The sequence below is a fragment of the Podarcis vaucheri genome (genome assembly GCF_965113315.1).
Source record: "Podarcis vaucheri genome assembly, chromosome: 14".
NCBI classification, from domain to species: Eukaryota; Metazoa; Chordata; class Lepidosauria; order Squamata; family Lacertidae; genus Podarcis; species Podarcis vaucheri.
The window spans coordinates 8,863,096-8,888,461 of record NC_138752.1 but is presented as its reverse complement, the minus strand read 5'-3'; the positions used below and the strand labels follow the sequence as shown (position 1 = coordinate 8,888,461).

Here is a 25,366-nt window from a genome sequence, read left to right as displayed (position 1 = left end):
ATAAGCCGCTTGATAATATAAAACATCCTTCTGCAATCTGCTGCCCTCCAGACTACCTGAGCCAACATGGTCAATGGTGAAGGACAATGGGAGTTGTTAGCCAAAACATCTGGAAGGCACAAAGTTGAAGAAGGCCAGTATAAGGGTCCTGTTGAGTTGCAAACCATAAATATTACCCGTCTTGTCCAAAGAGAAAGATTATAAAATAAGGTTACCAGATTTCCTCTTTTCCCGGGGACAGTCCCCAGATTTACAAATCAGTCCCCTAACAAATTCCGTCTATTTAGTAGGAAGTTCAAAAGTGTCCCCAGATTCATTGAAAAAAATCTGGTAACCTTATTATAAAAGGGTAACAACAAGCTGGAAATGGCATAGAGACTGGAGAATATACTCTACAGACAGAGTGAACTTACATGTTATGGTATAACAGGACTGTTGTCAAAATAACTTACTCATGTTCTGTTTTTATCCTCATCACCAATGTGCAGTACTAATTTAACTTACGTCATTTCATCACAACATTCTGCATTTCCCTGCCTCTAGTTCAAAATTTATCTACTATGGTCCAAAAATTCACAACATTAGGATTCCATAACATGGCAAAGAGTAAATGATACTTAATGTTACAGAGAGGGGAAATAAGAACCTGACAATTTTCAGAAATAACCCTACGTCTTTCAAAATATGCAAACCAGAACTAATAGGTCATCCAATGAAACTGATCAGCACTAGGTTCAGGAAAGACTACTCACTGACTGACATAAGGAAATCACTACCACAAAATATGTTGGATGCTAGCTAGCCAGCTAGCTAGCTATTGCTATTGCTATTGCTCTCATTCTCTCCCTCTCCCTCATTTTTTAAAGCTAAGTCTACCAATACCTGTTTGCCAAGACAAATTAATTCAACTCCACATGCTGGGGGCAAACAGGGGATTGCTATCATGACCTGCATATAAACTCCTGAAGCCCCAGAGCCACCTGGCTGTTATTTCTTGGCATTGGAACACTGGAACAGATGGCCCTTGGCCTAATCTAGCAAAACAATTTTTATAGTCTTATGAAGTTTTGCATGTTATCTCTCACACTGAAAATTTAAAGTGAAGCCACATCCTCCCCATAATAATTTACCATACAATATATTCTGTTTTTTCTAGAAAAGCTTTATCCCTCATTGTGTAACCAGGGTCGGTCATACAAGAAATTAAATTGTTTTGTAAATATACTTTACATTAAATGAGAATATTAATGTTTTTTCGTGAAGCTTTCCCCAAGCTGCCGTAGCCTTCACATGGTTTAATCAAAGGTAACTTGCCTTTAATTGCAACAGAGCCTTAACATTCAAGACTAACAGTATCTTTGCTAAGAAATTTGTTCTCTGCTGAACGAGGGCTAACTAAATAACCTGACTGGAATAACATGGTGAATACACATTTTAAGTTAATCATATTCTCGGTATACAGTTCCTTAACGTATACTGCCTTCCAACAGAAGGGAGGGCAAATATGTTAAGTAGTTTTAATCATGTGATTAGAACAGTGGGTCCCACCCAACCTTACTGGTATGGCAACCCACAAGTCAAAGTAAGTATGGTGCCACTGATTTATTGGCACAAGAAGGTAGGACCTTAGAACTTCTGGAAGTGTCAGTATGCATACTTTGAAAATTGCCTCTCCCACACACCCAACTTCCTGTGTCCCTCACACTTTTCTAATGAATTTGTGGTGAACTTTAAATTAAAAAGTTAATAAAGATAAAAAATACATAATATAAATCAAAGTGCTTAACATTTTATAGATACACCAAGGGCAGCATATCAGTGGGTAGACATAGTGGACAGAGCCCAAGTAAGTGTGTCCAACCTGTACTCACTCTCATGTGTGCATTCCCATATACAGTGGAACCTTGGTTCTCGAACGGCTTAGTTGACAAACAAATTGGCTCCTGAACGCCGAAAACCCGGAAGTGTGTGTACCGGTTTTCGAATTTTTTCAGAAGTCGAACATCTGACCTGGCTTCCACTTGAGTACAGGAAGCTCCTGTAGCCAATCAGAAGCTGCACCTTGGTTTTCGAAGAGTTTCGGGAATCGAACGGACTTCCGGAATGGATTAAGTTTGAGAACCAAGGTTCCACTGCAGTTGATACAGCTGAGCAGCAGCAAAGAGAGGGCTGATCTTTTGGGAACTGCCACTTCAAGATGCTCCAGGTTCTTTGAGGCAACAACTCCAACATTGCTGACTTCCACTGACCGATGAGAAAGGTAAGACAAGACATTAAGAAGTCTCCTCTATCTTAGCTAAGCAAAGGGGAAATATTGGAGCACTCCTTCCCATTTCTTGCTCAACAAGGCTCAAAGCTAAAGTATGGTGTTGATCTCCAAAAACTGAAGTAGGGACCTGAGATTTTGAAATGTTATACCCAGCTATGTTGTGGAGTCTATTTCAGCAATGTTCCTTACACTGAATGAATTATTCAACAATTCAGTCATTCATTCATTTTAAAAAAACCTACCCATATCTCATTGTTAAAACAGCTAAAGCAAAGCTGGGGGGATAAACAATGGATGTCACTAGTGTAATTTTAATTATTTTTCATTCAGCAAACTCCATGATAAGAATTTCAAGGTCTTACTCCATGAAACTGAACTTTACAAATTTAAACTGAACAAATTTAAAATTTAAAACATTTGAACACAAACTTTTTTTTTTTTTTGCAAAATTGTAATAGACTTTCATAAAGTAAACAAGTGCTGAACACTATTTAGGACATCTTCTTCATTCCTGATTCTCTTAAAAACTGGAAGGGGGACAGCACTCAGGTTTGAAAATTAATTCCAGAATTTTCCTTCCAACATTTGTTTTGATATTTCCAAGCATATACATATTTAGCATTTATCACTTTCTCTTTGAACAGAAGTGAAGGGATCAAAACAAATACTTATGTTCTGAAAGTACATGCCACATTTTACTGAACATGAACAGAAGACATGTACTGCTTGCTGCAAAGGCAGGGCAGACTGAGGTATTCTGGGAGCTCCATCTCTTTCCTGTCTTTGCTGCTGGTGGGTCCTAAAGCCCAACCTGACAGTCTCGCTCCCACTACAGGAGATTATAGAAACATGTCCTCTTTTCTATGTTTTTTTTTTCTCCCACCGCAGTCTTCCACACACATAAATATATTACTACTACTACTTATATTTATTAAAATAAGCCTGGGAAAAGAGAAACATGTTTGCCTGGAACAGTGCTGGATTTACGTATAAGCTAAACAAGCTATAGCTTAGGGCCCCACCCTCTTGGGGGCCCAAAAAAAATAAAGGAAAAAACCTGGATGTACATTTCCAAAATATAAAATAAAAAACATATAAAATAAAACCTACATATAGCAACAGTGTTTTGTGTTGTGTAGGCTCCTATTTGTTATTTGCAAATGGCTTTAGATACCTATTAGGTCCATAAATTATTCAACACAAAAAACAGTGACAATTTGATGTCGACAAAGGACAGCTGGGCTTATAAAGGGCCCCATTACCTACAGTAGCTTAGGGCCTCATCAAACCTAAATGCGGCTCTGGCCTGGAACCTAAAAATATGTAACAAAGGCAGAAGGCAAGCCTCTCTGGGCAGAGCATTCCACAAGTGTGTAGCCACTGCAAAAAAGGCCTGTTCTCATGTTGCCACCCTCCAGACCAGGGGTCTGCAACCTTTAAGACAAAAAGAGCCACTTGGACCCATTTCCGAAGGAAAAAAAAACCCTGGGAGCCGCAAATCCATTGCGACATTTAAAGCATGTGTGCCGCTGCCCTCCGATCTGACAGTGGGCGGGAAGGTGATGTTGGGACGGTGCATGACTAACGCACACACTGCCCCCATGCAACATCACAGCCAGTACAGCGCCCGCCACAGTGGGGAGTGTCGGGGCGCACAATGCGCCTCCTCCCCTCGCTAGTATCCGCCCTGGAGCCGCGGCAAAGGTGTAAAAGAGCCGCATGCGGCTCCGGAGCCGCAGGTTGCAGACCCCTGCTCCAGACCTTTCATGGAGGAGGCACACCAAGAAGGGCATCAGATAATGATTGCAGGGTCCAGGTCAATTCATATGTGGAGAGACAGTCCTTAAAGTATTGTGGTTCTGAGCCATTTATTTATGACATTAGGCCAATGCCTATAATCCTAAGTAAACCCCCATGCCCCATGAGTCATTCATGAACAGGTCAATACTCTAGGTGCCACTAGTGCCATCTGTGGGAGGATTGATTGGTATCATAAAAGGGGCATTGTCTGTGCTGGTTGTGTCAGTTCTTTATCTTGTTAATTGTTTTATTACAGTTTCAGTGTGGATTTTTAATGTTTAATGTTGCTAATATTTGTAAGAACCGCTTGGAGGGCTTCATGGGCAAAAAAAGAAAGCTAACATCTAAACTAATATTGTGTTTCTTCTGGCAGCTCTATAAACAAAATATTTTCTAGAATGATATTGTTTTCAGAAACAAAGCAAACATTTGCTTTTACACTTTTAGCATATCAAATTCAAAATGTACCATTAATATTCACAGGTTGTATTTACATCTAGATCATAGGAATTTGATAAAATCCCACTAATGAAGAATAATCACACAAAACAGGTTAATCCTCCTGGAAAGAAACAAAGCTTGTATCAGCTGAGTGGCCTGAGAAAGGAAGTATTGGTGCGTTTCCATCTGGCTATAGATTGAAAAACAGAAGCATGTTGATTTGTAAAGGAAAGCTCTTTTGACAACTGGAGCACTTGAAAAAAATGCTACTTGTTTTTAAATAACTGTCCGTGGGTAGATGCCCCTTTATAATACGGTTGAAGCAGATGACATTGATTGAGTACTAATTGCCTAGGATACCAGGATAAACGTGCAACCTCTCCCCTTCTCCCTTAACAAGAGAAATTATGGTTTTCAATAGAGTACTCTGCCTGGGTGGCTGAGAAGCACGTTCTTTAATTAATGCCAAGAAACCTAAATACAGGTTGTCAATTTTTAGACAAGACAGATTTAGCTCTTAGTTATAAGGAACAGTAGCCTGGATTTGACCTGCTATGCTATATGAAATGAAAAAATCATTAGAGAAAGAATTCTGTATTCAAAGAGTAACTTAGAAGCTATTTACAACTAAGTTTTTCTTTGAGAGACTGACTATACATACTCAGTCTTACTGCATTTTGGCACTGCTTGATACGGTTGTATTGGGGGGGGGGAGGACTTTTTCATTTACCCCTAAAGTAAATGCAATAAGAACAAAACTAAAAGGGGGGGGGGCTTGGTGGGAGAGGGAGGAAGTAAGGGGGAAACAGACTCAGGCAAAGTCCACTGGGCATGTATTTAATACAAAAAATTCCAAGTACGGCTATTGACATGGTTGATATTTTACTAGCAAATAACTGTTTAAGGCCAAATATTTAGATTCTCCTTTAGAAATAATGGGCCTTGTCTTGGCCCCAACTTTGCTTTCCAAATTACTATTCACTATTAGACAGAAGTAATGAATATTTAGATTGCCTCTCGGACAAGCACTTTTGCTATATGTTTTTCCCATCAAAAGGCTTTGTAAATACAGTTGGACCTCTGGTTACGTACTTAATTCATTCCAGAGGTCTGTTCTTAACCTGAAACTGTTCTTAACCTGAAGCACCACTTTAGCTAATGAGGCCTCCTGCTGCTCCCATGCTGCCGCTGCACAATTTCTGTTCTCATCCTGAAGCAAAGTTCTTAACCCGAGGTACTATTTCTGGGTTAGCGGAGTCTGTAACCTGAAGCGTACGTAACCTGAGGTACCACTGTATACATTGGTAATTCTGGTTCAAACAAAAAGGCCTGGATGCATGGAGAAATTGTTAACACAATATTAAAATTACAGAAGAGTTTAGTGGCTCACTGGAAGAAAGCCTCTTTTTAAAACCACTTAACTCATGTTTCTGATTTAAAAAGTGGAACAAAGAGTAAAATAATACCATTGGGAGCAGATATCGAATTGCTGGCTAACCTGTGATGTTTAATGTATTTCCCCCCCTTTTGGTTTTAAAGTATCTATGTGAGATTTTTTTTGTCTGTTTATTTGTAAGTTGCTTTCGGTTGCCCAGGCCAAGATAAAGTGACTAAAAAATTTCAACAACTACCGTATTTACTCGAGTCTAATGCATCATCAAACCTAATGCGCACCTCAATCTTCAAAACCTTGAAATCCAAAAAGTATTTGCTGGCAAATGTAAATGCACCATTGAATCTAATGCACACCCTAATTTTCGCAACATAATTTGGCAAAAAAAAAGTGCATATTAGATTCAAGCAAATACAGTAAACAAACTATGTGCTGAATGCTCCTGGACTACAACTCCCATCATCCACTGCAAATGGTCATGCTAGCTAGAGTTGATGTGAGTTGTCCATCAATATATTGGAGAGCCACAAATTAGCCACCCTTGTCCTACACTATAAAAAGTACAGTTAATTGGAATGGTACTACAGGACCTCATAATTAGCATGCAAAGTCTGTGACATTTCAGTCTTAATGATTAAAAGCAAGCCACAGACAGCCTCTCAAGAAGCACTCAGTCCTTCGTCTACATTCCTTATGAGCATGTAGTTAGTGCAAACTGCAGTACTGTTTTCCCACAGATACAACTTGTAGTAATTGAGTGCCTTAAAGGCAGTTGTTTCAAGTTGCAGAGAGTGGGGAAACTTGAAAACTCTGGAAATCATACAAGCCTCCATGTTCAAGAGCAAAGAAAAAATCAAGGAGAAACAAAATTAAGATTTTTAATCTAAAACCAGTCATAACAGCAAAAATGGAATATGCAAGATTTCATTTCAATATACTACACAAGTAGCATTAAACAAGTCAGAAACAATTCAAATTCATTAGAAACAAAAAGTGTGGGAAGTAGGACAAAGACATGATTCATAAAAATTTCTATCTTTGTTCTCTCTGTGTTAAAATGCAACATCGCTGCCACTAGATGGCACCAAACACAGTTATTTATATATGCAATGGATCTCAAAGGAAAAATGATCTTGCACTACAAGACTGTTCCTTCATTAGCAGCGTGTCAAACTCCTAGATGCCATTCCTTAATATAGAAACTTCAGTTACTGAAGCCCACTTTAATTTTTGTATTCTTCCTCCTTGTCTTAAAGTCTAAGAATGAGTAATAATATAAGAATATCTCCGGAATTTAGAAGCTGTTTACTAAAATGGGAAAATGAAAACACCCAACACACAACCCCCCCAAAAAAATATATTGAACCAACCCCAGTAAAATGGTATATATATTTTATTAACATGTGAATATGCTTTATACTGAATAAGTCAAGCCTTGGTTCACTAAACCCAATACTGACTTGTTTAAAGGTACAAGCTCTGAGTGCCAGCTGGAGTTTTCCAGCTACTACTACCATAGAATATTTTATTAGAGATACTTTACATGCAGAAATCCCAGTATGTGATCTACCACTAAAATATGGCCCCTCCACAGCTGTGGAAATAACATCTTCATTGGACAGAGAATTGTGTATGTACAAATAGGTACTGCGGTCATGATTCCCCAGCCTGATACAGAAGCCACCAGAACTGCATGCACATGGCCCTGTGATATAAGTCACAATATCGCAATCAGCTATTTTGGAGAGGAACAGAATTCACACCCTTGCAGCAATCAACAGCAGTTCCTTTTTGGCCTGCTAGCTCTCCCTTTAAATATTTACCACAGTCCAATGGCTTGAAAGGTGTGTTTCAGCATACATCTTTCTAAGGAGTGGAGTATTCAGTTTGCAGCTGGAGACAGAAGTCTAAAACCAAATGCCAAAATTCAAGATAATGCCCTAGCAGCCAAATCTTAAGGCTTAGTAAGTGGGAGAAGCAGATTTTTTTTTTAAAAAAAAAAACCATCTCTACCTTCCATGGGTAGATGAGCAGGGTGGGAGCAAGGATTTCTGCACATAGTTACCACCCTTCCCCAATAAGGAAGAAGTGGTGGAGTGCTCCATGTGTGAAGTGGCTGGTATACAGCCTGCTATTCTTATATCCCAGTTCATGCTCTGAAACTTGTTTCTATGCATTATGGCCCCTCACTGGATCCTGATTCCTAGCCTGTTGGAGGTTGGGCAGAGGAGGAACTGAGAATTCCGCCCTCTAGCAGCACTACAGTAAAGTGTTCGAAATTTGCCAGGCGCATTTTGCACCTAGATATCGGCCATTTGTGACCAAGAGAAGATCCTCGGGTGCCAGGATGGCACCTGACGTCTCCACCATCTGGAGGCGCATACCTGGGGATCCTTGGATCTAAACTGTTTTCACACACTGGCAAAACATCCTGTAGAATTCTATCCATTATATTTTATCTGTACAATCAGAATGAATTTCAGGAACCAAAAAGTCATACTCAAAAATATGACTTTCAAGCTGTCTGGCCCTAAAATGGTAACTAGGCGTTCCATTTTGGTGACCATAAAAGGCAAAAGATTTATACAATCTGAAGAGAAAGCAGAGTATGGTGACTGTAATCCTGGTTTAAGGAGCCATTTGACGCCTAGCTTATATATCTGAATTTCTAAAACTGATCATGACTCAGATATCATGAACTATTAGTGTTGTGGTTTGAAAACCTGGGATACTAACTAAAAGCTCTGTATATCCATGCTTCACTTTTTGTAAATGCTATGAAAGATAGACATGCTAGATAGATATGCATTCATTATGTTGTTACAAGTGGCTGAATATTTCCACTAACGCAAGAAGAACTCAATACTGTATAACACCCAAAATGTTATGTCCTGCTAAGAGGGATGAAGTATAGGAGTGTCAAGTCTAGGACTGCTGCCCAGAATGCCAGTCTCTCATGCCATACAGCAGGAAACTAGTTGAGAGTTTTTCCGATGCGACTTGCCTCCCTTTCATTGAGGTCAGAACAATTCTGTATGACAACTTACTTCAAAGTATCATTCAATTCATGTTGAATCTCATTTGGGCTGCATAGTACTGCTGCTGCTAGGAAAGGACACATCAGTCTCTATCTCAGGTATTCACTGAGATAATGGTGGGGGGTTGCAATGAGCCAACAAGGGGAAACAAAGCACATCAGGTGCAACAAATAACAGAATCCTGGCTTCTAGGGCAAACAATGAAAAAGTGTAGCATTGCATTCTGTGCTGATAAAGTTATTCTGTTAACTTAGCAAGCTACTGAATATTCCTTATTTCAGAATACTGTATACCCCTCTCTTAACTTTAACACACCATGAACTGAAGTTCTAAAAAAGTAACAGTGCTATGTGTAAAGAAATAAGATATTGTGTGAAATCACAATTTCAAGGGCATCCTTTGTTACACAAAATTAAACAACTTGCAAGCACTTCACACAAAATACAATGTCATAATGCATGCATTAGAATTGATACCAATGCTTCATACAATGTGCTAAATAGTAGTAACATAAGCTTAGAGAGAGGATTGCAAATAAACATCACAAATGCTCAGTGATCCTAAACAAAGTGATTTTGTGAGACTAACCACTGAAAGTACAAATTGTGTAAGTGAAGAACTACTAAATCCTTAGACAAAGAACAGTGCAATTTTGTGTGCAGGTTTTCAATAAAATCATGTTAGAAAACTTTAAATACGACCAAATCCTACCTAAAACTATATGTAAATATTGTTCATAGAGCCAGAGAGTTGAAAGGGACACAAGGGTCATCTAGTCCAACCCCCTGCGATGCAGAATTTTTTGCCAACATAGGGCTTGAACCCATAATCCTGAGATTAAGAGTCTCCTGCACTACCAAATGAGTTATCTCAGCTAAGAACCACAGTTTTCTATTAATATGAAGGAATAATATGATCCAGAATTACTGGCTCCCAGAAAGAAGACTAGGATTTGCTCTTGTTTTGGTCAGTTTTGAATTGGTGCTAGGTTTCCACAATAAAATTGTAAGTAACATCAGAGACTTAGATGTTTGTAGTGTGGGTATGCCCTATATTTGGCAAAATATCCAGAAAAACTGCATGCCTCAAGCCATGTATTTTAAGGGTGTATTCTTTTTACCCTTCTAAGAGCCATAATTCTATACTATGTACCTGTGATACAACCTTCCCTAGCAAATAAAATATAATATTAAAATGAGAGGTGGTAGAATTTAAGTCTGCTAAGATGCTGTGCTCTGACAGTGTTTTCCATCCCTAATGCACATGGTATCACAGCAGCAAAACTAGAGCCATGACCACAATCTTTACTCTGGACAACCCACGTTTTTGTTCATTCGTGCTAAGCCATGATTTGGCTTAATTTTACATGCAAAACAGGTGAATATATATTTACGCAAGCTATATCTCTTTTGTTGATTAAACTTTAACACATATCAAATAACTGTGCATGTAATATCTGCTGTGCCATCCTTTTCTTCTATTTCAACCATGGAACAGAATTTCTAAGTGAAGCTGTATTAATTCCTCAACACAAAAAAATGAACACCACATGAATAATGTATTAGAAATATTTGCTTCATGTCAGCAGCTTTGTAGGAGGAAACCATATTTATGAAGTCCCTCGGGAAAATGAGAAGTTAAAAATGGAAAAACACACACTAACATTAAGGCATCTCCAGAAAAAGAAAAAAGTATTTGATAGATATACAAGGAAAGGGTGAGGGCTGTGTGCTTGCATGGTCAAGTTTCGGAACATACGGCAAATGAGGCTCAATCACATGTAGATTTCCTTCTCCACTAAGCAAATGCAGCCCCAGAAGCTCATCTGGGTTAAAGTTAATTTCTCTTTAAATGTTCCAAAGCTTTGCTGCTGTCTCCAATTTTATTTGAGTAAGAACTAAGAATTAAAACAGATTCCTAAAGTTGTAGTAGCAATTTAAAAGAGAACAGTTCAATCAAGTGTCCAACTTACTGTCAGTCACACAACAGAATGTTAGAAATAGCACCACTTACAGGTTAAAGACCCGGAAGCTGTCTGTGGACAAACACCGGGTCTCTCAGCCTATAGAGCAAGATGAGCAAGTCATCCACGAATGGACCTAATGGTCAGGGGTACCTATACCTTTACAGGTTAAAGATAGCTAATAATTTGAATTATTGGGTTATTTTAGAAGTGTGTAAATACCTTATAAAGAAAGAAAGCCAGTTTATCCAGAGGCCTCTAAAATACTCAGTATCAGCTGAATACACACGCACACGCACACACACACACACACACACACACACGACGAAATATACTGTTCCAACAAATTTAGCATAACACACAGGCAGAAGATGATAATTCAGAAACAGGTAACTAAAGAAGAATCTATCTTCATAAGTATTAAGCCTGGAAATCTAATATCTCAAAAATGACATACAACTTAATGCTTTGCATATGTTTAAATATAAGCACACCAAATTAACAAACAACAATGCTACACAGAACTCCGTGACATGGCTCACCAATAGGTAAAGGATTCCCGGACAGTTAAGTCCAGTCAAAGGCGACTATGGGGTACAGCACTTATCTCGCTTCAGGCTGAGGGAGTTGGCGTTTGTCCACAGCCAGCTTTCCAGGTCCTGTGGCTAGCAGAACTAAAACACTTCTGGCACAATGGGACACCATGATGAGTGCCAGAGCACACAGAAACACTGTTTACCTTCCCGCCACAGCAGTACCTATTAATCTACTCACACTGGTGTGCTTTCAAACTGCTAGGTTGGCAGAAGCTGGAACAGAGCAACAGGAGTTCACCCCATTGCGCAGATTCGAACTGCCAACCTTCCAATCAGCAAGTACAAGAGGCTCAGTGGTTTAGACCACAGCGCCACCCACTTCCAGGTGCTCACCAATAAACTATCCCAACAGCAGCCATTATGCATGGTGGATAGCACTATACTATACAGTTGTACCATGGAAGTCGAACAGAATCCATTCCGGAAGTCCGTTCGACTTCCAAAATGTTCGAAAACCAAACTGCAGCTTCAGACGTTTGGGTTCCAAAAGAACGTTCACAAACCAGAACAATGACTTCTGGATTTGCAGCATTCGGGGGGCCAAAACGTCTAAGTTTCAAGGCATTCAGGATCCAAGGTACGACTGTACTCAGAAATTCTGCCATCTTCGAAACACTTGTCTATACCCCAAACTGAACGTGCTTGCATGGTATACAGTGGTACCTTGGGTTACATACACTTCAGGTTACAGACTCCGCTAACCCAGAAATAGTACCTCAGGTTAAGAACTTTGCTTCAGGATGAGAACAGAAATCATGCTCCGGCGGCGCGGCGGCAGTGGGAGGCCCCATTAGCTAAAGTGGTGCCTCAGGTTAAGAACAGTTTCAAGTTAAGAACGGACCTCTAGAATGAATTAAGTTCTTAACCCGAGGTACCACTGTACACACAACCAGCAAAAAACCCTAAATGACAGTTTAGATGGGGGGGGGGGAGAGAGAGACAATTATCCATTGGGAGACTTGTATTTAATTCCAACATCTACCATGCAATTCTTTGCATGCTATTGTGATGACTCAGTTCCCATCTGAAAAATAAGAACAATAACACTGGCATGCCTAGTTTTGTGAAGTGACATGGAGACAAACAAAACATACATTTTAAATAACTTTTTGAAACGTTAAAGAAACTTGCAAGCATTAAGTAGAACTAGTGTTGCATGTCTTAACAGATGCGCTAGTAACTTCAATACAGTCATTATAAGAAAAATGAACATTATCCCAGCTGATGGCTGTCCCAGTATTGCCCTCCCAAAAAACATCTGCTATCACATGACCATTGGTGGCCTCCTATCTTTATTTAAAGCAGCAGATATACCAGTATATCATATTAGGCTAAGAGCAATTCAGGTTTATAAAACATTTATACATGAGACACTTTCATGAAGGAATAGACATCTTGTGAGTACACCAGAAGAATGACTGTTTTTAACCCATAACGGAGACTGGGAACCTTTAATTAACAGAAGGTCCTCAACATGTGAAAACTGGATGCATTCAGGTGAAAAGCCTACATACGTGATCATGACACACCACAGTCTATGGACAGATAGTCTGCAGGAATTTTGCAGAAGAGGACATGCCTCTTGTTAGCAAGATGATAACACTGTTAGTCCAAGCTCTCTTTCATTTCTTAGTAACAAAGCTGTGCCATCAATCATGCCTTCCTTCCCAGACAGAAATTCCTGACAGAGCTGGAAAGTGAGATGGCATGAAGAAATTAGTACTACATCATTCCACTACTTAGTCATCACTAGCTAACTTCATTAAAATAATGGTTCCAATTTTCAACAGTGTTCACACAGGTAAGTAAATTTGTTCCTGCAGTGCTATTTTGAACTGTGCATTAGATCTACAACAGTCAGGCAATTTGGGCTGCAACATGTCAATAACTAAATATAACCAGCTGAATGAATCAAGGTATTTTTGCAACAGCGATTCCTGAAGAGCATTACATATATAACATATTATCTATAAAGCCCTAAAAACTTTGGAACGAAGCTACTTGAAGACCATCTCTTCATATGGGAGTCTGTCTGCCTTTAATCCTGGCTACTGTGTCCCTTCTGCATATGCCATTGCCTTCTAATGAAAAGTTGGTGGCAATGTACGAAATGCAGTGAGTGGAATGTGGAATTCCCTTCCACAATTTGTATTTCACTAACAATTGAAAACTTCCCTTTTTAAACACTGGTGCTGTTTTGATTTTGTTGCTGCTTAATGTGTAGATTGCTGCCATTTTTAGTTTTACTTATTTGTGCTTTAAGGATAAGATTATAAGCACTTTTATATTTGGTTTTTATTTGTAAGCTGCTTTGAGCGAAGGGGGAATGTAGGGCATAATTTTGTCAATGAATAATAATATGCATTAAGTTAGGAATTTGGGATAAATAAACTTAAGGACTCAACAACATTGAAATTCAACAAGTTTTTAACTACAAGTATGACAGGATTCGGTGTTCAAGTTGCCATGCCTAGCTTATCAACAATAACTAACTCAAATGAACTTTCAAAGAGTTTAATTTAAAAAGACCCAATTTTTACTTTTGAAAGGGATATCTGTGCATATACCCAGGTGACTACAAGTTGGAGACATGAAGGCAAATTGCTGCTCTCAAAGTTTTTTTAAAAACCACTTCCCTTATCTGACTTAATTTTAAAGTATGACAAGCCAGGAAGAAAACATCAGAGAACAGCAACAGCCAACATACTACGAACAAAAACTCTCACTGCGCACAAATAAAAGAAATTAACACAGAAAAAGTCATGTATACCCAAAGATAAACTCAGCAGCCCCAACACAAAAAAGAATAGGGTAAGGCCCTATGGTCATCTGCTGATATACACAGAAATCCATTCCACAGGTAAGAACAGTCTTTGCTTATCCAGGAGGCCACAGGTTAGGACACACCAGAGCTGAAGCATGTATGGTGGGAAATTGTATAAAATTGGCGCTACCTAATGCACAGAAGGGAAATGCTGAAATATGTGCTTTCTAAATGCCACTTCAGCCAAGGCAAACAAGTCAATCTTGCAATAATTAATTGCCTACTGGGCCTAGCCTATGCAGCCATTCTACAGATTTCCAGCAGTGGAGCAATTTAGGCAAAAGTCAGCTAAAGTAGCTGCTGCTTTGATGGTATGAGCAAATACCTTACCAGGAAGTAGAAATTTCAGACTGGTGTAAGCTAAGGAAATACAGGCTTTAAGCCAACCAGCCAAGATAGGAACGAAAACCTTCAGTCTCAGAGAGAGGTGGAAAAACACAAAAGGTGCAGATTTCAGGGGCTCAAAGGGCGGTGGAGATCCCAGGACGGAAAGTGATGTTGGATAGAAGATTTCAGAGCAGCTTCCAGAAGAGAACAGCAAAGAAAATGATTAGAACTGAGTGGTTTGTCCAGATCCTTTGATAAAAGAGGGTGAAATGGAAGCCAAGAGTTTTAAGGTGTTTGGCTTGAGTCAAACCATCTGGCAGAAAGGATGCCTTCTAAGGACAAACTTATGCCGACAGCACCATTCAGAAAATTATTTCCATGTTCTCTGATGAAGCTTGACAGTCAAAGGACAATGGGATGCAACACAGCATCAATACCAAGAAGAGAGCCCTTCCTCAGAGAAGTGTCTCCTTTCAAATGCCAGCCATGAGAGTTTCAACCAAACTGGGTCCAGGTGAAAGATAGGTCTTTGAGACAGAAGGCCATTTTCAGAAATGAAGGTCAAGGAGGGGATGCTGTCAAATTGAATAAATTGGCAAATTATGGCCTCCAAGAACAAAAAAGAAGGCACAAAGAAAACAGATGCTCTTTATTCCCTTACTCTTTTGGCCACCAGAGGAAACAGCAGAAACACATACAGATGGCTCAGAGACCACGGGGAGAATAGAGCACTGACTGCTTCCACCTTTTGATGCACATATTGGGAGAAGAACCTGCTGACTCGGTGGTTGGACAGAGACGCAAACAGGTTCATACTCGCCTTCCTGAAATGTGTAACCAGGTGCCTGAAGGCTCCCGGATGGAGCTTCTTACTTCCCATGCTGCATCTGTTACCTGCTGAGCCAATTGCCCTGATTTTTTTCTTCTTTTAGATGCTCTGCCTTTGGAGTGTCAATATACTGCTTGCCCAAAGACAGACATAATGAAATCAGGAAAACCCAATCCTTGGCCTCTGAGAAAGACATGAACAAAGCAAATAACAATAACCAACTGCCTTGGATGTAGAACTTTTTGACAAAGCAAATGGCAACAAGAAGGATAATTCAATGGAGAGGCAATGACAAGAGACAGCGATGGGTGATTGTGCCCTCTAGCCTTGTTTGCTAGTTATTCTGATGCAACAGCGACTTTATAAAGCATCACACTCACAAAGATCTATAAAGCCAACAGAGTAACAAATAGAAAGAGCTTTTGCTGTGGAAAAAGGGAAGATACTACAAACATCATTGGTCACTTTTTGAGACTCCTTACAAGAAAAAACAATAAAGGGCGAGAAGTTATCTCTAAGTGACCCCTTCTTTCAACTTACCCTAGTTTCAGTTCCATTTCTTATGAATATTTTCCTAGGGTAAACAATGCTAACTCCAGTCTGAGTGATCAAAAATTATTGATGTGGGGGAGATATTCCATTTTCCTGAAGATCTCAATAACATATTTTGCTGGTGCTTTTCAGAAAAAACAAATAAAGTAAGCAGTTTCACTCAAAAGCTTGTCAGGAGCACTGAATGCCATAATGAAACCTCTACTCCAGAAGGCATTAGCGCTTACAAAGTTTGAATTATAAGAGCTCAAAGCTCACAATATTAAGAAAAGGAAAAAAGTGAAATCAGTGACAGTGATTTGTTTTCCTAAGACAATACAGTTTGTCTGAAAAACCTTGTGTACAAAAAGGCAGAACAGAAGCAAAAGTTCTCATTTCCCAATGATTTCCTGGATATTTTACAATTGTTTCCTTTCAGGAAGTTTATGTAGTCTATGCAGTTCCAACACTAATAATCTGCTTGAGAAGTAAGCTATTCAAATACACCAAAGTTCCATTCCTAGAACGGAAACAATGAAAAACGTCTGGCTCAGTGCTAACAGTACCAGTTTAGTTTTGTGAAGTGTCTATATCAGGAATCATGCACATCCCCATGAAGTGTCCTTCAGATCTCCACAAAAAATTAGAAAGATACCTGCATCATCTGTCAATCTGTCTCAGAATTCATTTGCATGGAAACAAGGCTATGCAACACAGACATAAGTCTAGCATTGGTCGTATGCACCTAGTCTTAAAACGCTACTAGCTGTAGAACTGAGAGCAGAAAACAGAATCTGTCCCATTTACAGGCAACAATGCACCTAGACCTACTGTTTCCCTTCCCCCAATTTAGACTTAAGAGTTAAGTGAAGAATTATAGCTCAATCGGGAGAGCATGAGACTCAATCTCAGAGTCGTATGTTCGAGCCCCATGTTGGGCAAAAGATACCTGCATTGCAGGAAGTTGAACTAGATGACCCTTGTAGTCCCTTCAAACTCTACAATTCTATGACTATATTATTCTGCTTTTCCCTTGCGAGAGAATGGCCATCTTTAAAATCAGTGTATTCCTGGGCAGATACTAAAGCCAACCATCTCCTTAAGAGCTGAAACAGCTGTAACACTCTCTAGAGCACTATTCTCCCAAAAGTATCCTCTGAGGATGTGAAGATGTCCCACGAAGGAATTAACAGAGGATGAAGTGGGCTACTCTGCAAATGTCTGCTAGAGAAGCTTTCTCAGAAAGCTAAAGCAATGGAAGCTTCCCCAATAAAATATGCTTGGATAACCTCAGGAGATAGATTGGTAGCTCTGCATTCCAAAAGCCATCTAGCTAAGATACAGAAACCCTAGTAGTAGTAGTAGTAGTAGTAACATTAACATTTCTATAATGCCCTTCATCCAAGAACCACAGGGTGATTTACAATATGAAAACACAGACCTTGACATTAAAAAAAAAGTCATAAAGAGGCAGCTCTGATGACAGAGGGTCTTAGGTCTGTCAGTAGAGTCCTGGAGTCATCAACATGGCACCTGTAGGCACAATGGTGCCCTTGAAGACTCTCATACCCACAAAGCTTCTAAGCACCCCCTTGCTTACCACCATCAACCCCCTTTTGAAAAGTACTTCTTTCAGCTCTATATGCTTTTCAAGGCACAGACCTGTCCCTGAGTAGCTTCATGGAGATGGGGGCAACCGTGAGGGTAAGACAGAAAGGGGTAAGATCTTGAAGTTGGGAAGGCAGAGAAGCCAGGGGGAAGAAGGAGGGTTCACAGGAATCAGAAGTGAGAATGTAGTACAAAAAGAAGAAAAAAGGTTCCCCAGTAGGATCCTCTTTAGAAAATTGTATTTTTTTCACAAGGTCCACCCAACCAAGATCCACCAAGCCATAGATCAGATCCATCTCAGTTGAATGAACAGTTAGAAATGTGGATATGACCTTTTCACGTGCTGCTATTATTCAAAAATTTGGATCCAAGGCATGGATCTTTATTGAAGCTCCTAATTTCTACAAAGGATCCCCTGAAAGCCACCACCAGGTCCCAAGACATTTCTGTATCCACAGATGTGTTATGTGATTTGATGGTGATTTTGTTGTCAACCTTGTCATGGATCAAATATTTTTGTGGTCCAGTTAAATCCTAGTTCTGGAATTTCTTTACTTTAACCAATGCAAGCTTTCATGAACTCATAGAATTGTAGAGCTAAAAGGGACTCAAAGGGTCATCTAGTCCAATCCCCTACAGTGCATCAATCTCGATCATGGATGACAGATGGCCACCCAATCTCTGCATAAAATCCTCCAAGGAAGGAGAGTCCACCACCTCTCATGGGAATCTGTTCCACTGCTGAACAGCTCTTACTGTCAGAAAGTTCTTATTAACGTTTAATCAGAATCTCCTTGGGGGGACTCAGTCAGTGAAAAATTGTAATTATTTTGTCATGGGGGAAGCATAAGTGACTCAGAGGGAATGGGAAAATATAAGAGGGCACAGTGCCCACAGCATTATTTCAAGATTCCAAATGTGTCCATGGGCCCAAAACAACCAGAGCATCTTTCAAACATCTACTTGTGTGCCACTCCTGCTCCAGAGGAGTGGGTGTGCTAGGGCAAAATTAACTGGAAACACATTTTGGGACTAAACTGCAGATTGGGGTGAAGGATACCTACTCTGCATGCAAAATATGTAGCTCTTCGGTTGACAGCACCCACAAAGATGAAGTCAGCAGCACTGTTTTGAAGTCTTCTAAGGCAGTGTTCCCCAACCTTGGGCCTCCAGCTGTTTTTGGACTACAATTCCCATCATCCTTGACCACTGGTCTTGCTAGCGAGGGATGATGGGAGTTGTAGTCCAAAAACAGCTGGAGGCCCAAGGTTGGGGAACACTGTTCTAAGGGATCAAATAAAAGTTCCATTAAAGTCTACGAAATATAATGGCCTTCCATATTGGGATTCTGACCCCCCAAAAAGCAGACTAGAGAGGCTGTCCAAAGATTATTTTTGATGTGGAGATGTGAAACCAATCATGGATAGCAGTTAAACCTTATCTGCCCCATAAACATCTATGTTAGGGAGGTACTTCCTATCTCTCATATTGGAACACAATCCCTGTACCTCCCTAGAAAATCTAATGGAATTAATTAAATCATTAGTAGCACCTGCTAAGATATCTGCTCCCTAGAGATCAGGTTTCTCTGAAACATGTGGGAGAAGTTCCAAGCTTAGTTGCATTACAGTTCTGAAATCCACATTTTCAAAGTTCATACTTTATCAGGGAACTGTTGCTTTAAAAGAAATGGAAGGTTTTGATATTATCCTCTTGAGGACAAAGGAGGAACCATACAGTACAAGCATATGGCTCATTCAACTTTGTGCACATAGCAAAAAACCAAATTTTCCTTACGTTACAACTAGCTAAATATAAAGAAAAATACTTCTGACTAATAATACTAGTATTACACTAGAAATGTTAAATTATTTAGGGCACTTCCAAGCTTAGCTGCAATGCAATTGTGAAATCCAGTCTGAAGGACACAGTCACTTTATTATTTCTCTGTATGACATAAGTGTTTTCCCACTTCTGGGGAGGAACATCCTGACATAGCTTTGGTCACAAGTTGGCCAGAGAAAGAATGCAGTAGAAAGATGTACATGAACTCAAACATCTGTATGACAGTCCTATCCTTTGATAAGAAAGCTGACCTAGTAACCAAGCACTGCTGCCATCAGAGGTCTGATGAAAGGATATTATCAGAATATGTGACCAATTGAAAGGTGTTGGTTTTCTAAAGAGCATATGGGTTACCGTATTTTTCGCCCCATAGGACGCACCGCCTTATAGGACGCACCTAGTATTTTTTTTTGGGGGGGGGGGATAAAGAAAAAAAATTATTTCCCTCCCCCCCAGAACAGCCAGAACGGGTCCCAGAGCGATGCAGAAGCTGCGCGCAGCTTCGGCATCGCTCTGGCAGCTTGCACGGCTGGGGGAGGGGGAAGCCCAAGCTTCCCCCTCCCCCAGCCCCCAGAATGGACCCCAGGAGGGCCGGTGCGGCTTGGCGCCGGGCTCTGGAGGGTCGCGCAGAGCTGCGCGGACCCCGGGAGGGCAGGCAGCTCTGCGCGAGCCTCCGGAGGCGTTGCAGCTTCGCGCCGGGCTCCAGAGGGTAGCGCAGAGCTTCCTGAAGCCTATATTCGCCCCATAGGACGCACCCACATTTCCCCTTCATTTTTGGAGGGGGAAAAGTGCGTCCTATAGGGCGAAAAATACGGTAGCTGGATCCATATTCCAAAGGCTTTGAGAGTTTAACATTAGACATAATGGAAGATCCTAACTAGGGCAGCAGTTATCAAACTGAGGCAGGTCCCCACTGACTGGCATTGAGAATGGCTGAGGTCAAAAAGTTCATACCATTGCAATGGGTGGCCAAAGCTCCTGAAGAAGCTGCCAGGAGGGACCACTTCCATCTCCAGCTGCTCCAATGGCTCTCTCACACAACCATGGAGTCCTCTAATAAGATCAGGCTGGAATCCCACTGCTGGGCTGGGACCAGGATTGTCTTCACACAGTACTGCACTTTGGAGCCCAGCAGCAGTATGAATCACTCAGGCTGCTTTTATCTACTCCAAAATCTCAGCACAGCTCCTCTTCTGTGTTAAAGAGGTTTATCATACTGAGCTTCAGAACAGGCATAAGCTTCTGCCAGCTTCAGACTTTACAGCAATGCAATAAACCTCTCAAATTCTCTGCAATTCACACAGAGGAAAATTTGCTCAAGAAAGGGCATCTGAGCACAGTTGGATGTCCTGCTTGCCAAAGGCAAACACATCTATGGAGGTCTATTCCAGAATGATGGCAATTCCTGCTTAGAAAGAGATATTAGTATTATTAAAAGTTTACAAACAGTCACCCAATCTCTTTTGAACAAAGCTGTTTTGTTTCTGTTTCAAGTTCTAATTAATACACTGAAGAAATACATTCTTATTGTTATAGTACAGTGGTGCCCCGCAAGACGAATGCCTTGCAAGACGGAAAACCCGCTAGACGAAAGGGTTTTCCATTTTTGAGCTGCTTCGCAAGACGATTTTCCCTATGGGCTTGCTTTGCCAGACGAAAACGTCTTGCGAGTGTTCCGATTTTTTTCCGCTTCCCCCCCTTTTTCTAAGCCGCTAATAGCCTTTTAGCCGCTAATCCGCTAAGCCTTTAATAGCCGCTAAGCCTTTAATAGCCGCTAAACCACTAATCCGCTAATAGGGCTGCTTCGTAAGACAAAAAAACCACTAGACGAAGAGACTCGCAGAACGGATTAATTTCGTCTTGCGAGGCACCACTGTAAAAGCACCACTGTATACAAACATAAAACTGCAATTCTATGATCTAGGTCCAGGCCTGAAGTGGGCTCATGAGACAAGGGAACATCAGAATACAAAACTGCAGTGAATACTTTGCAAGGAGCTGAATAATCATGGAGGAAATGGTGTTCATGGAAAAGCCAAGGCAGACATTAAAAGTAAAGAGCCAAGCAAGTTCCAGTTCCAGTTTTAGAATCAAGCAGTATAAATGTATAAAGAATAATAATAATAATAATAATAATAATAACCACAAAAGGTGGGTTTTGAAAATGTATTGATGGCACCAAAAGTATGGAATATCCTCTCTAGATCTCTAACAGGCTTCCCTCTCTACCTGCTTTTAGACATATTAACATTTATTAAGACAAATATTTGGCTTGTAATTTTATATTGTTTTAGCTGCCTTTATAAAGTTGCTGCTCTTTTTACTGGCTACTTTTTAATAGTGATTATAGTGTTTGTATTAAAAAGCATATACGCACACTACTTTGTATACATTTTTGTAGGGGGAAAAATAATAACCAAAAATATAGAAATAATAATAACCATCATCTACCTTACTATATCCCTAAAGGTCTACAGGAACAATAGGGGTCACTTGTTCACAAGAGATAATCTGCATGTGGTGTGAACGTCCAAGAGCAGCATGGATGGAGTTCTGGCTTGGCAATGAAGCCAGACAAGCTCGTGAATTGTGTACAAGGCACAGACTTGCTAAATTATTATTTTTCATTGAAAAGTTTTTTTAAAAAATCCAATAAGCTCTGGACAGTGTTTGCCTACGTACCCCAATTTTATCCTCACAACACACCTTTGGAAGTACATAAGGGTGAGAGATAATGACTGGTCCAAAGTAACACAATGACTTTGTAGATGAGCAGAAGTTTAAGCCCAACCCTATTCATACAGGGTTCAACCCACTCCACACTAACTCTTAAGTGAAGCAAACAGGTGTTAGAAGACCCCAAACCTTTTTTTAAGATGCTCCTTAAGCCACTAGGCATTGAAGCACCTAAACCAGGCATGTCCAAAGTCAGTCTTGGGGGCCTAATCCTAAAAAAAAAAACAACTCAACAACTTTGGGCTACAATCTTCAATCCTAAAAAAAGCTCAGAAACTTTGGTCGGCCCTCACACATGTTCACTTCATCAAATCTGGCCCTCTATGAAAGAAGTTTGGGCACCCCTGACCTAAACTAATTCAGTGACTGAGAGAGACACTGCACTAAACAGATGAACTGCAGTGTGGTGACCATAGGCTGCAAATATTAACCTGGATCATCCTGACTTGCAGTAACTGCTTCATTCTAGTTCTATCAAGCAGTTAAAATTAGAACCCCTCCTCTAATTCTCTTAAGTATTTAATGCTGCTTGTTCAATAAAGTTACTGCCAGTTTTTACTCAGGTCTATGTGGGCTCCCATTTCCCTTCTCTATTCCTCACTGTGGCTATAAAGGCCTGCATATGGGTCAGTAGGAATGCACAAGATCCAAGTATGACTTTCTATTAATATATTGTTTTCTATACATTCTATTCTCACCTTCCTGGGAATAAGTTCCACTGAATGCAAAAAGACCAATTCAATACTTGCATTTCAAGTTAAGCAAGTTTCCACAACCCTAATTTCAAATCTGAATAATATGAATGATTACGGGCGAGTCCATAGAACTATTAGGGGAAAGGTCTACTAACAAAAGAAAGTCAGTTTTCAGAGAATGACATTTTGCAGCCATTTCACTCAATGGATTTTTAGGAGACTGTTTTTGGTAATAATTTTTCTAACCCAAGAGAACACTGGCTGTTTTGTTTGAAACTGCCAAGAGCTACACACCAAGATCAGACTTTCCCCCCCTAAAGTATACAATCCTAGCTCACTTCACACAAGCTTCCTTGTTCCTGCTTAAGTGCTCTCTTCTGTGAAGCAAGGCTTTATGTGCCCACAGTGGAAAAAGCCCACTAGTTTATTTCCTTTTCAAGATGTATGCAGTTAATTAAAGTGTAAAGTAATACCTGTTTTGAAAGTTTGGCACAGAGAAGTGACACATTCTTTTAAGTTGGGACCATTGCCAAGAGGAGGTCAACTTACACTCAAGGGTCCTGAAAACTATTTCGGTGGGGGGGATTTTGCACATTGTTAAAAGGCTAGAATAATTAATTTGGTTACTACATTGTGTACTGTATTTAGTTTTAAAACATTTTAAGAATTTGAACATTTAGCAGCTAGATTTGGCTTTCAACTTATTTTTTCCTTGGAAGAACATACCCTTCCATTTTTTTTAAGGTGATTTGAAAGATATCAAATCAGTAAGAAGGCCACTTAATTTTCATATCAAACAGGCACAAATAGGCATCTGAAAGCATTTACTAGAGTTTTGAAGAGTCATTTAGAAAGACTTAAGAGCAGCATGCTCCAATCTTCCTCACGTCACTTCCCTCATATTATGCTGCTGTATTTGAACCTGAGAATAGTGTGCACAAACTCTCCTATCTTTAGCAGATTATGATCATGACATAGTTAGAAAACCAAGTTCAATAAAACAGATATTTTGAGATTCAGCTTTGCTTACATAAAGATGTGTTAAGGAGAAAAAGTATCTCATATGACAACACTCCCTTTAAAATACCAAATGTGCAATAAAATGTGCATGAAAGAACAACTTCAGATCAATTTTTAGACAACTAGTATTCTCAAAAATGTCTGCATGAATTATTTTTTAGACATCTAGTATTCTCAAAAACCAAGCTTATTACTCAAAGATGCACTATCAACTCTAAGGAAATGTTATGAGAAGCATAATATTGTGTGTATATATGCAAATTTCCCCGTGAAATTGGCATTCAATGAACATGCCTTGGATATATCCTTTACTTTCCATTTGAATGAAAAAAAGTTTCCCTTACTGACAAAACTACACTGAAACACTACAAATGTTTTTGAGAAAGGGCCATAGCTTAGTGGTATAGTGTAAATGTATGCACAAAGTAACAGGATTAAATCACTAGCATATCCAGGAAGACATGGGGAAAAACCCTACACGAAAACATGGAGTCATTGCACAGTAGGCAATAACAAGTTAAACAAGCCAATCATTAGACTCCATATAGGGCAGCTTCTTATGTTTCCTCAATTCCTCAATTCAGTTAATCAATATAGCTCTTTTTACCTACTAAGTGTGTATGTGTCACTATTTTGGGGTCAGATTGAATCACATACCAGCAAATTCAGGTTGTGCAATTACAGTTAATTGGGAGCTCTTCTGCCACAAAGCCACTTTCCCAAAAGATCAGACATTTTTCAATAAGGAAAGTAATGAGTAAATACAGTAGAAAGCATGGGATAATACTTACTTTGACGAAACGTCATCTAGCCTCCCCACAAACAAATCAGAATGAAAGTTCAGTATATAGCGAACACTGCTTAAACTTGCTACAAACATATCAGAGTGACTGTTCTATAAGCTAGGGTTCCCATACGTCCGGAATTTCCCAGAAAAAAATCGAGATTCGGTCATTGGAAACAGTGCCCAGGCAAAAATCGGTTAAATGTCTGGGAAAATCTGGACATATGGCAACCCACGTCGGAAGTGTAGATAGCTTAAAAATAGTTCCAAAACTTCTTTTTTGAGATTTTGAAAAGCTCAACAAGTTTGGGAAAAACTAAGAAAAGCTCAACAACTTTGCCCTTCCCCCAACTTTGGCAAACTTAAACTTGTGCGCATTAAGCTTTACACACTTCGCAAAAAAAGGGAGGTTGGGCATCCAGGAGAAAAGGCTTTGGCAATCCCATCCACCATCGAACTATATGCCAGTTTGTTTTGACTATATGCCACTTTGGTATTAGGCGTATGATCCCCGGAACATAACCCCTATGTAAGTTGCAGGCTTACTGTATGTGCCAACAAAATTTTAGATGCATGTCAAAATCAGGGGCTAAAGCACAGGTAGTCAACCTTTTTATACCTACTGCCCATTAATGCATCTTTCTTGATGGTGAAATTTCCTTACTGC

At 39.9% G+C, this 25,366-nt stretch overlaps 1 protein-coding gene across 8 annotated transcripts in view; it reads right to left on the bottom strand.

Moving 5' to 3' along the window:
- NEO1 (neogenin 1) overlaps nt 1-25,366 on the bottom strand; it is a 107,213-nt gene that overhangs the window by 68,186 nt on the left and 13,661 nt on the right. The gene's annotated exons all lie outside the window — the stretch shown is intronic.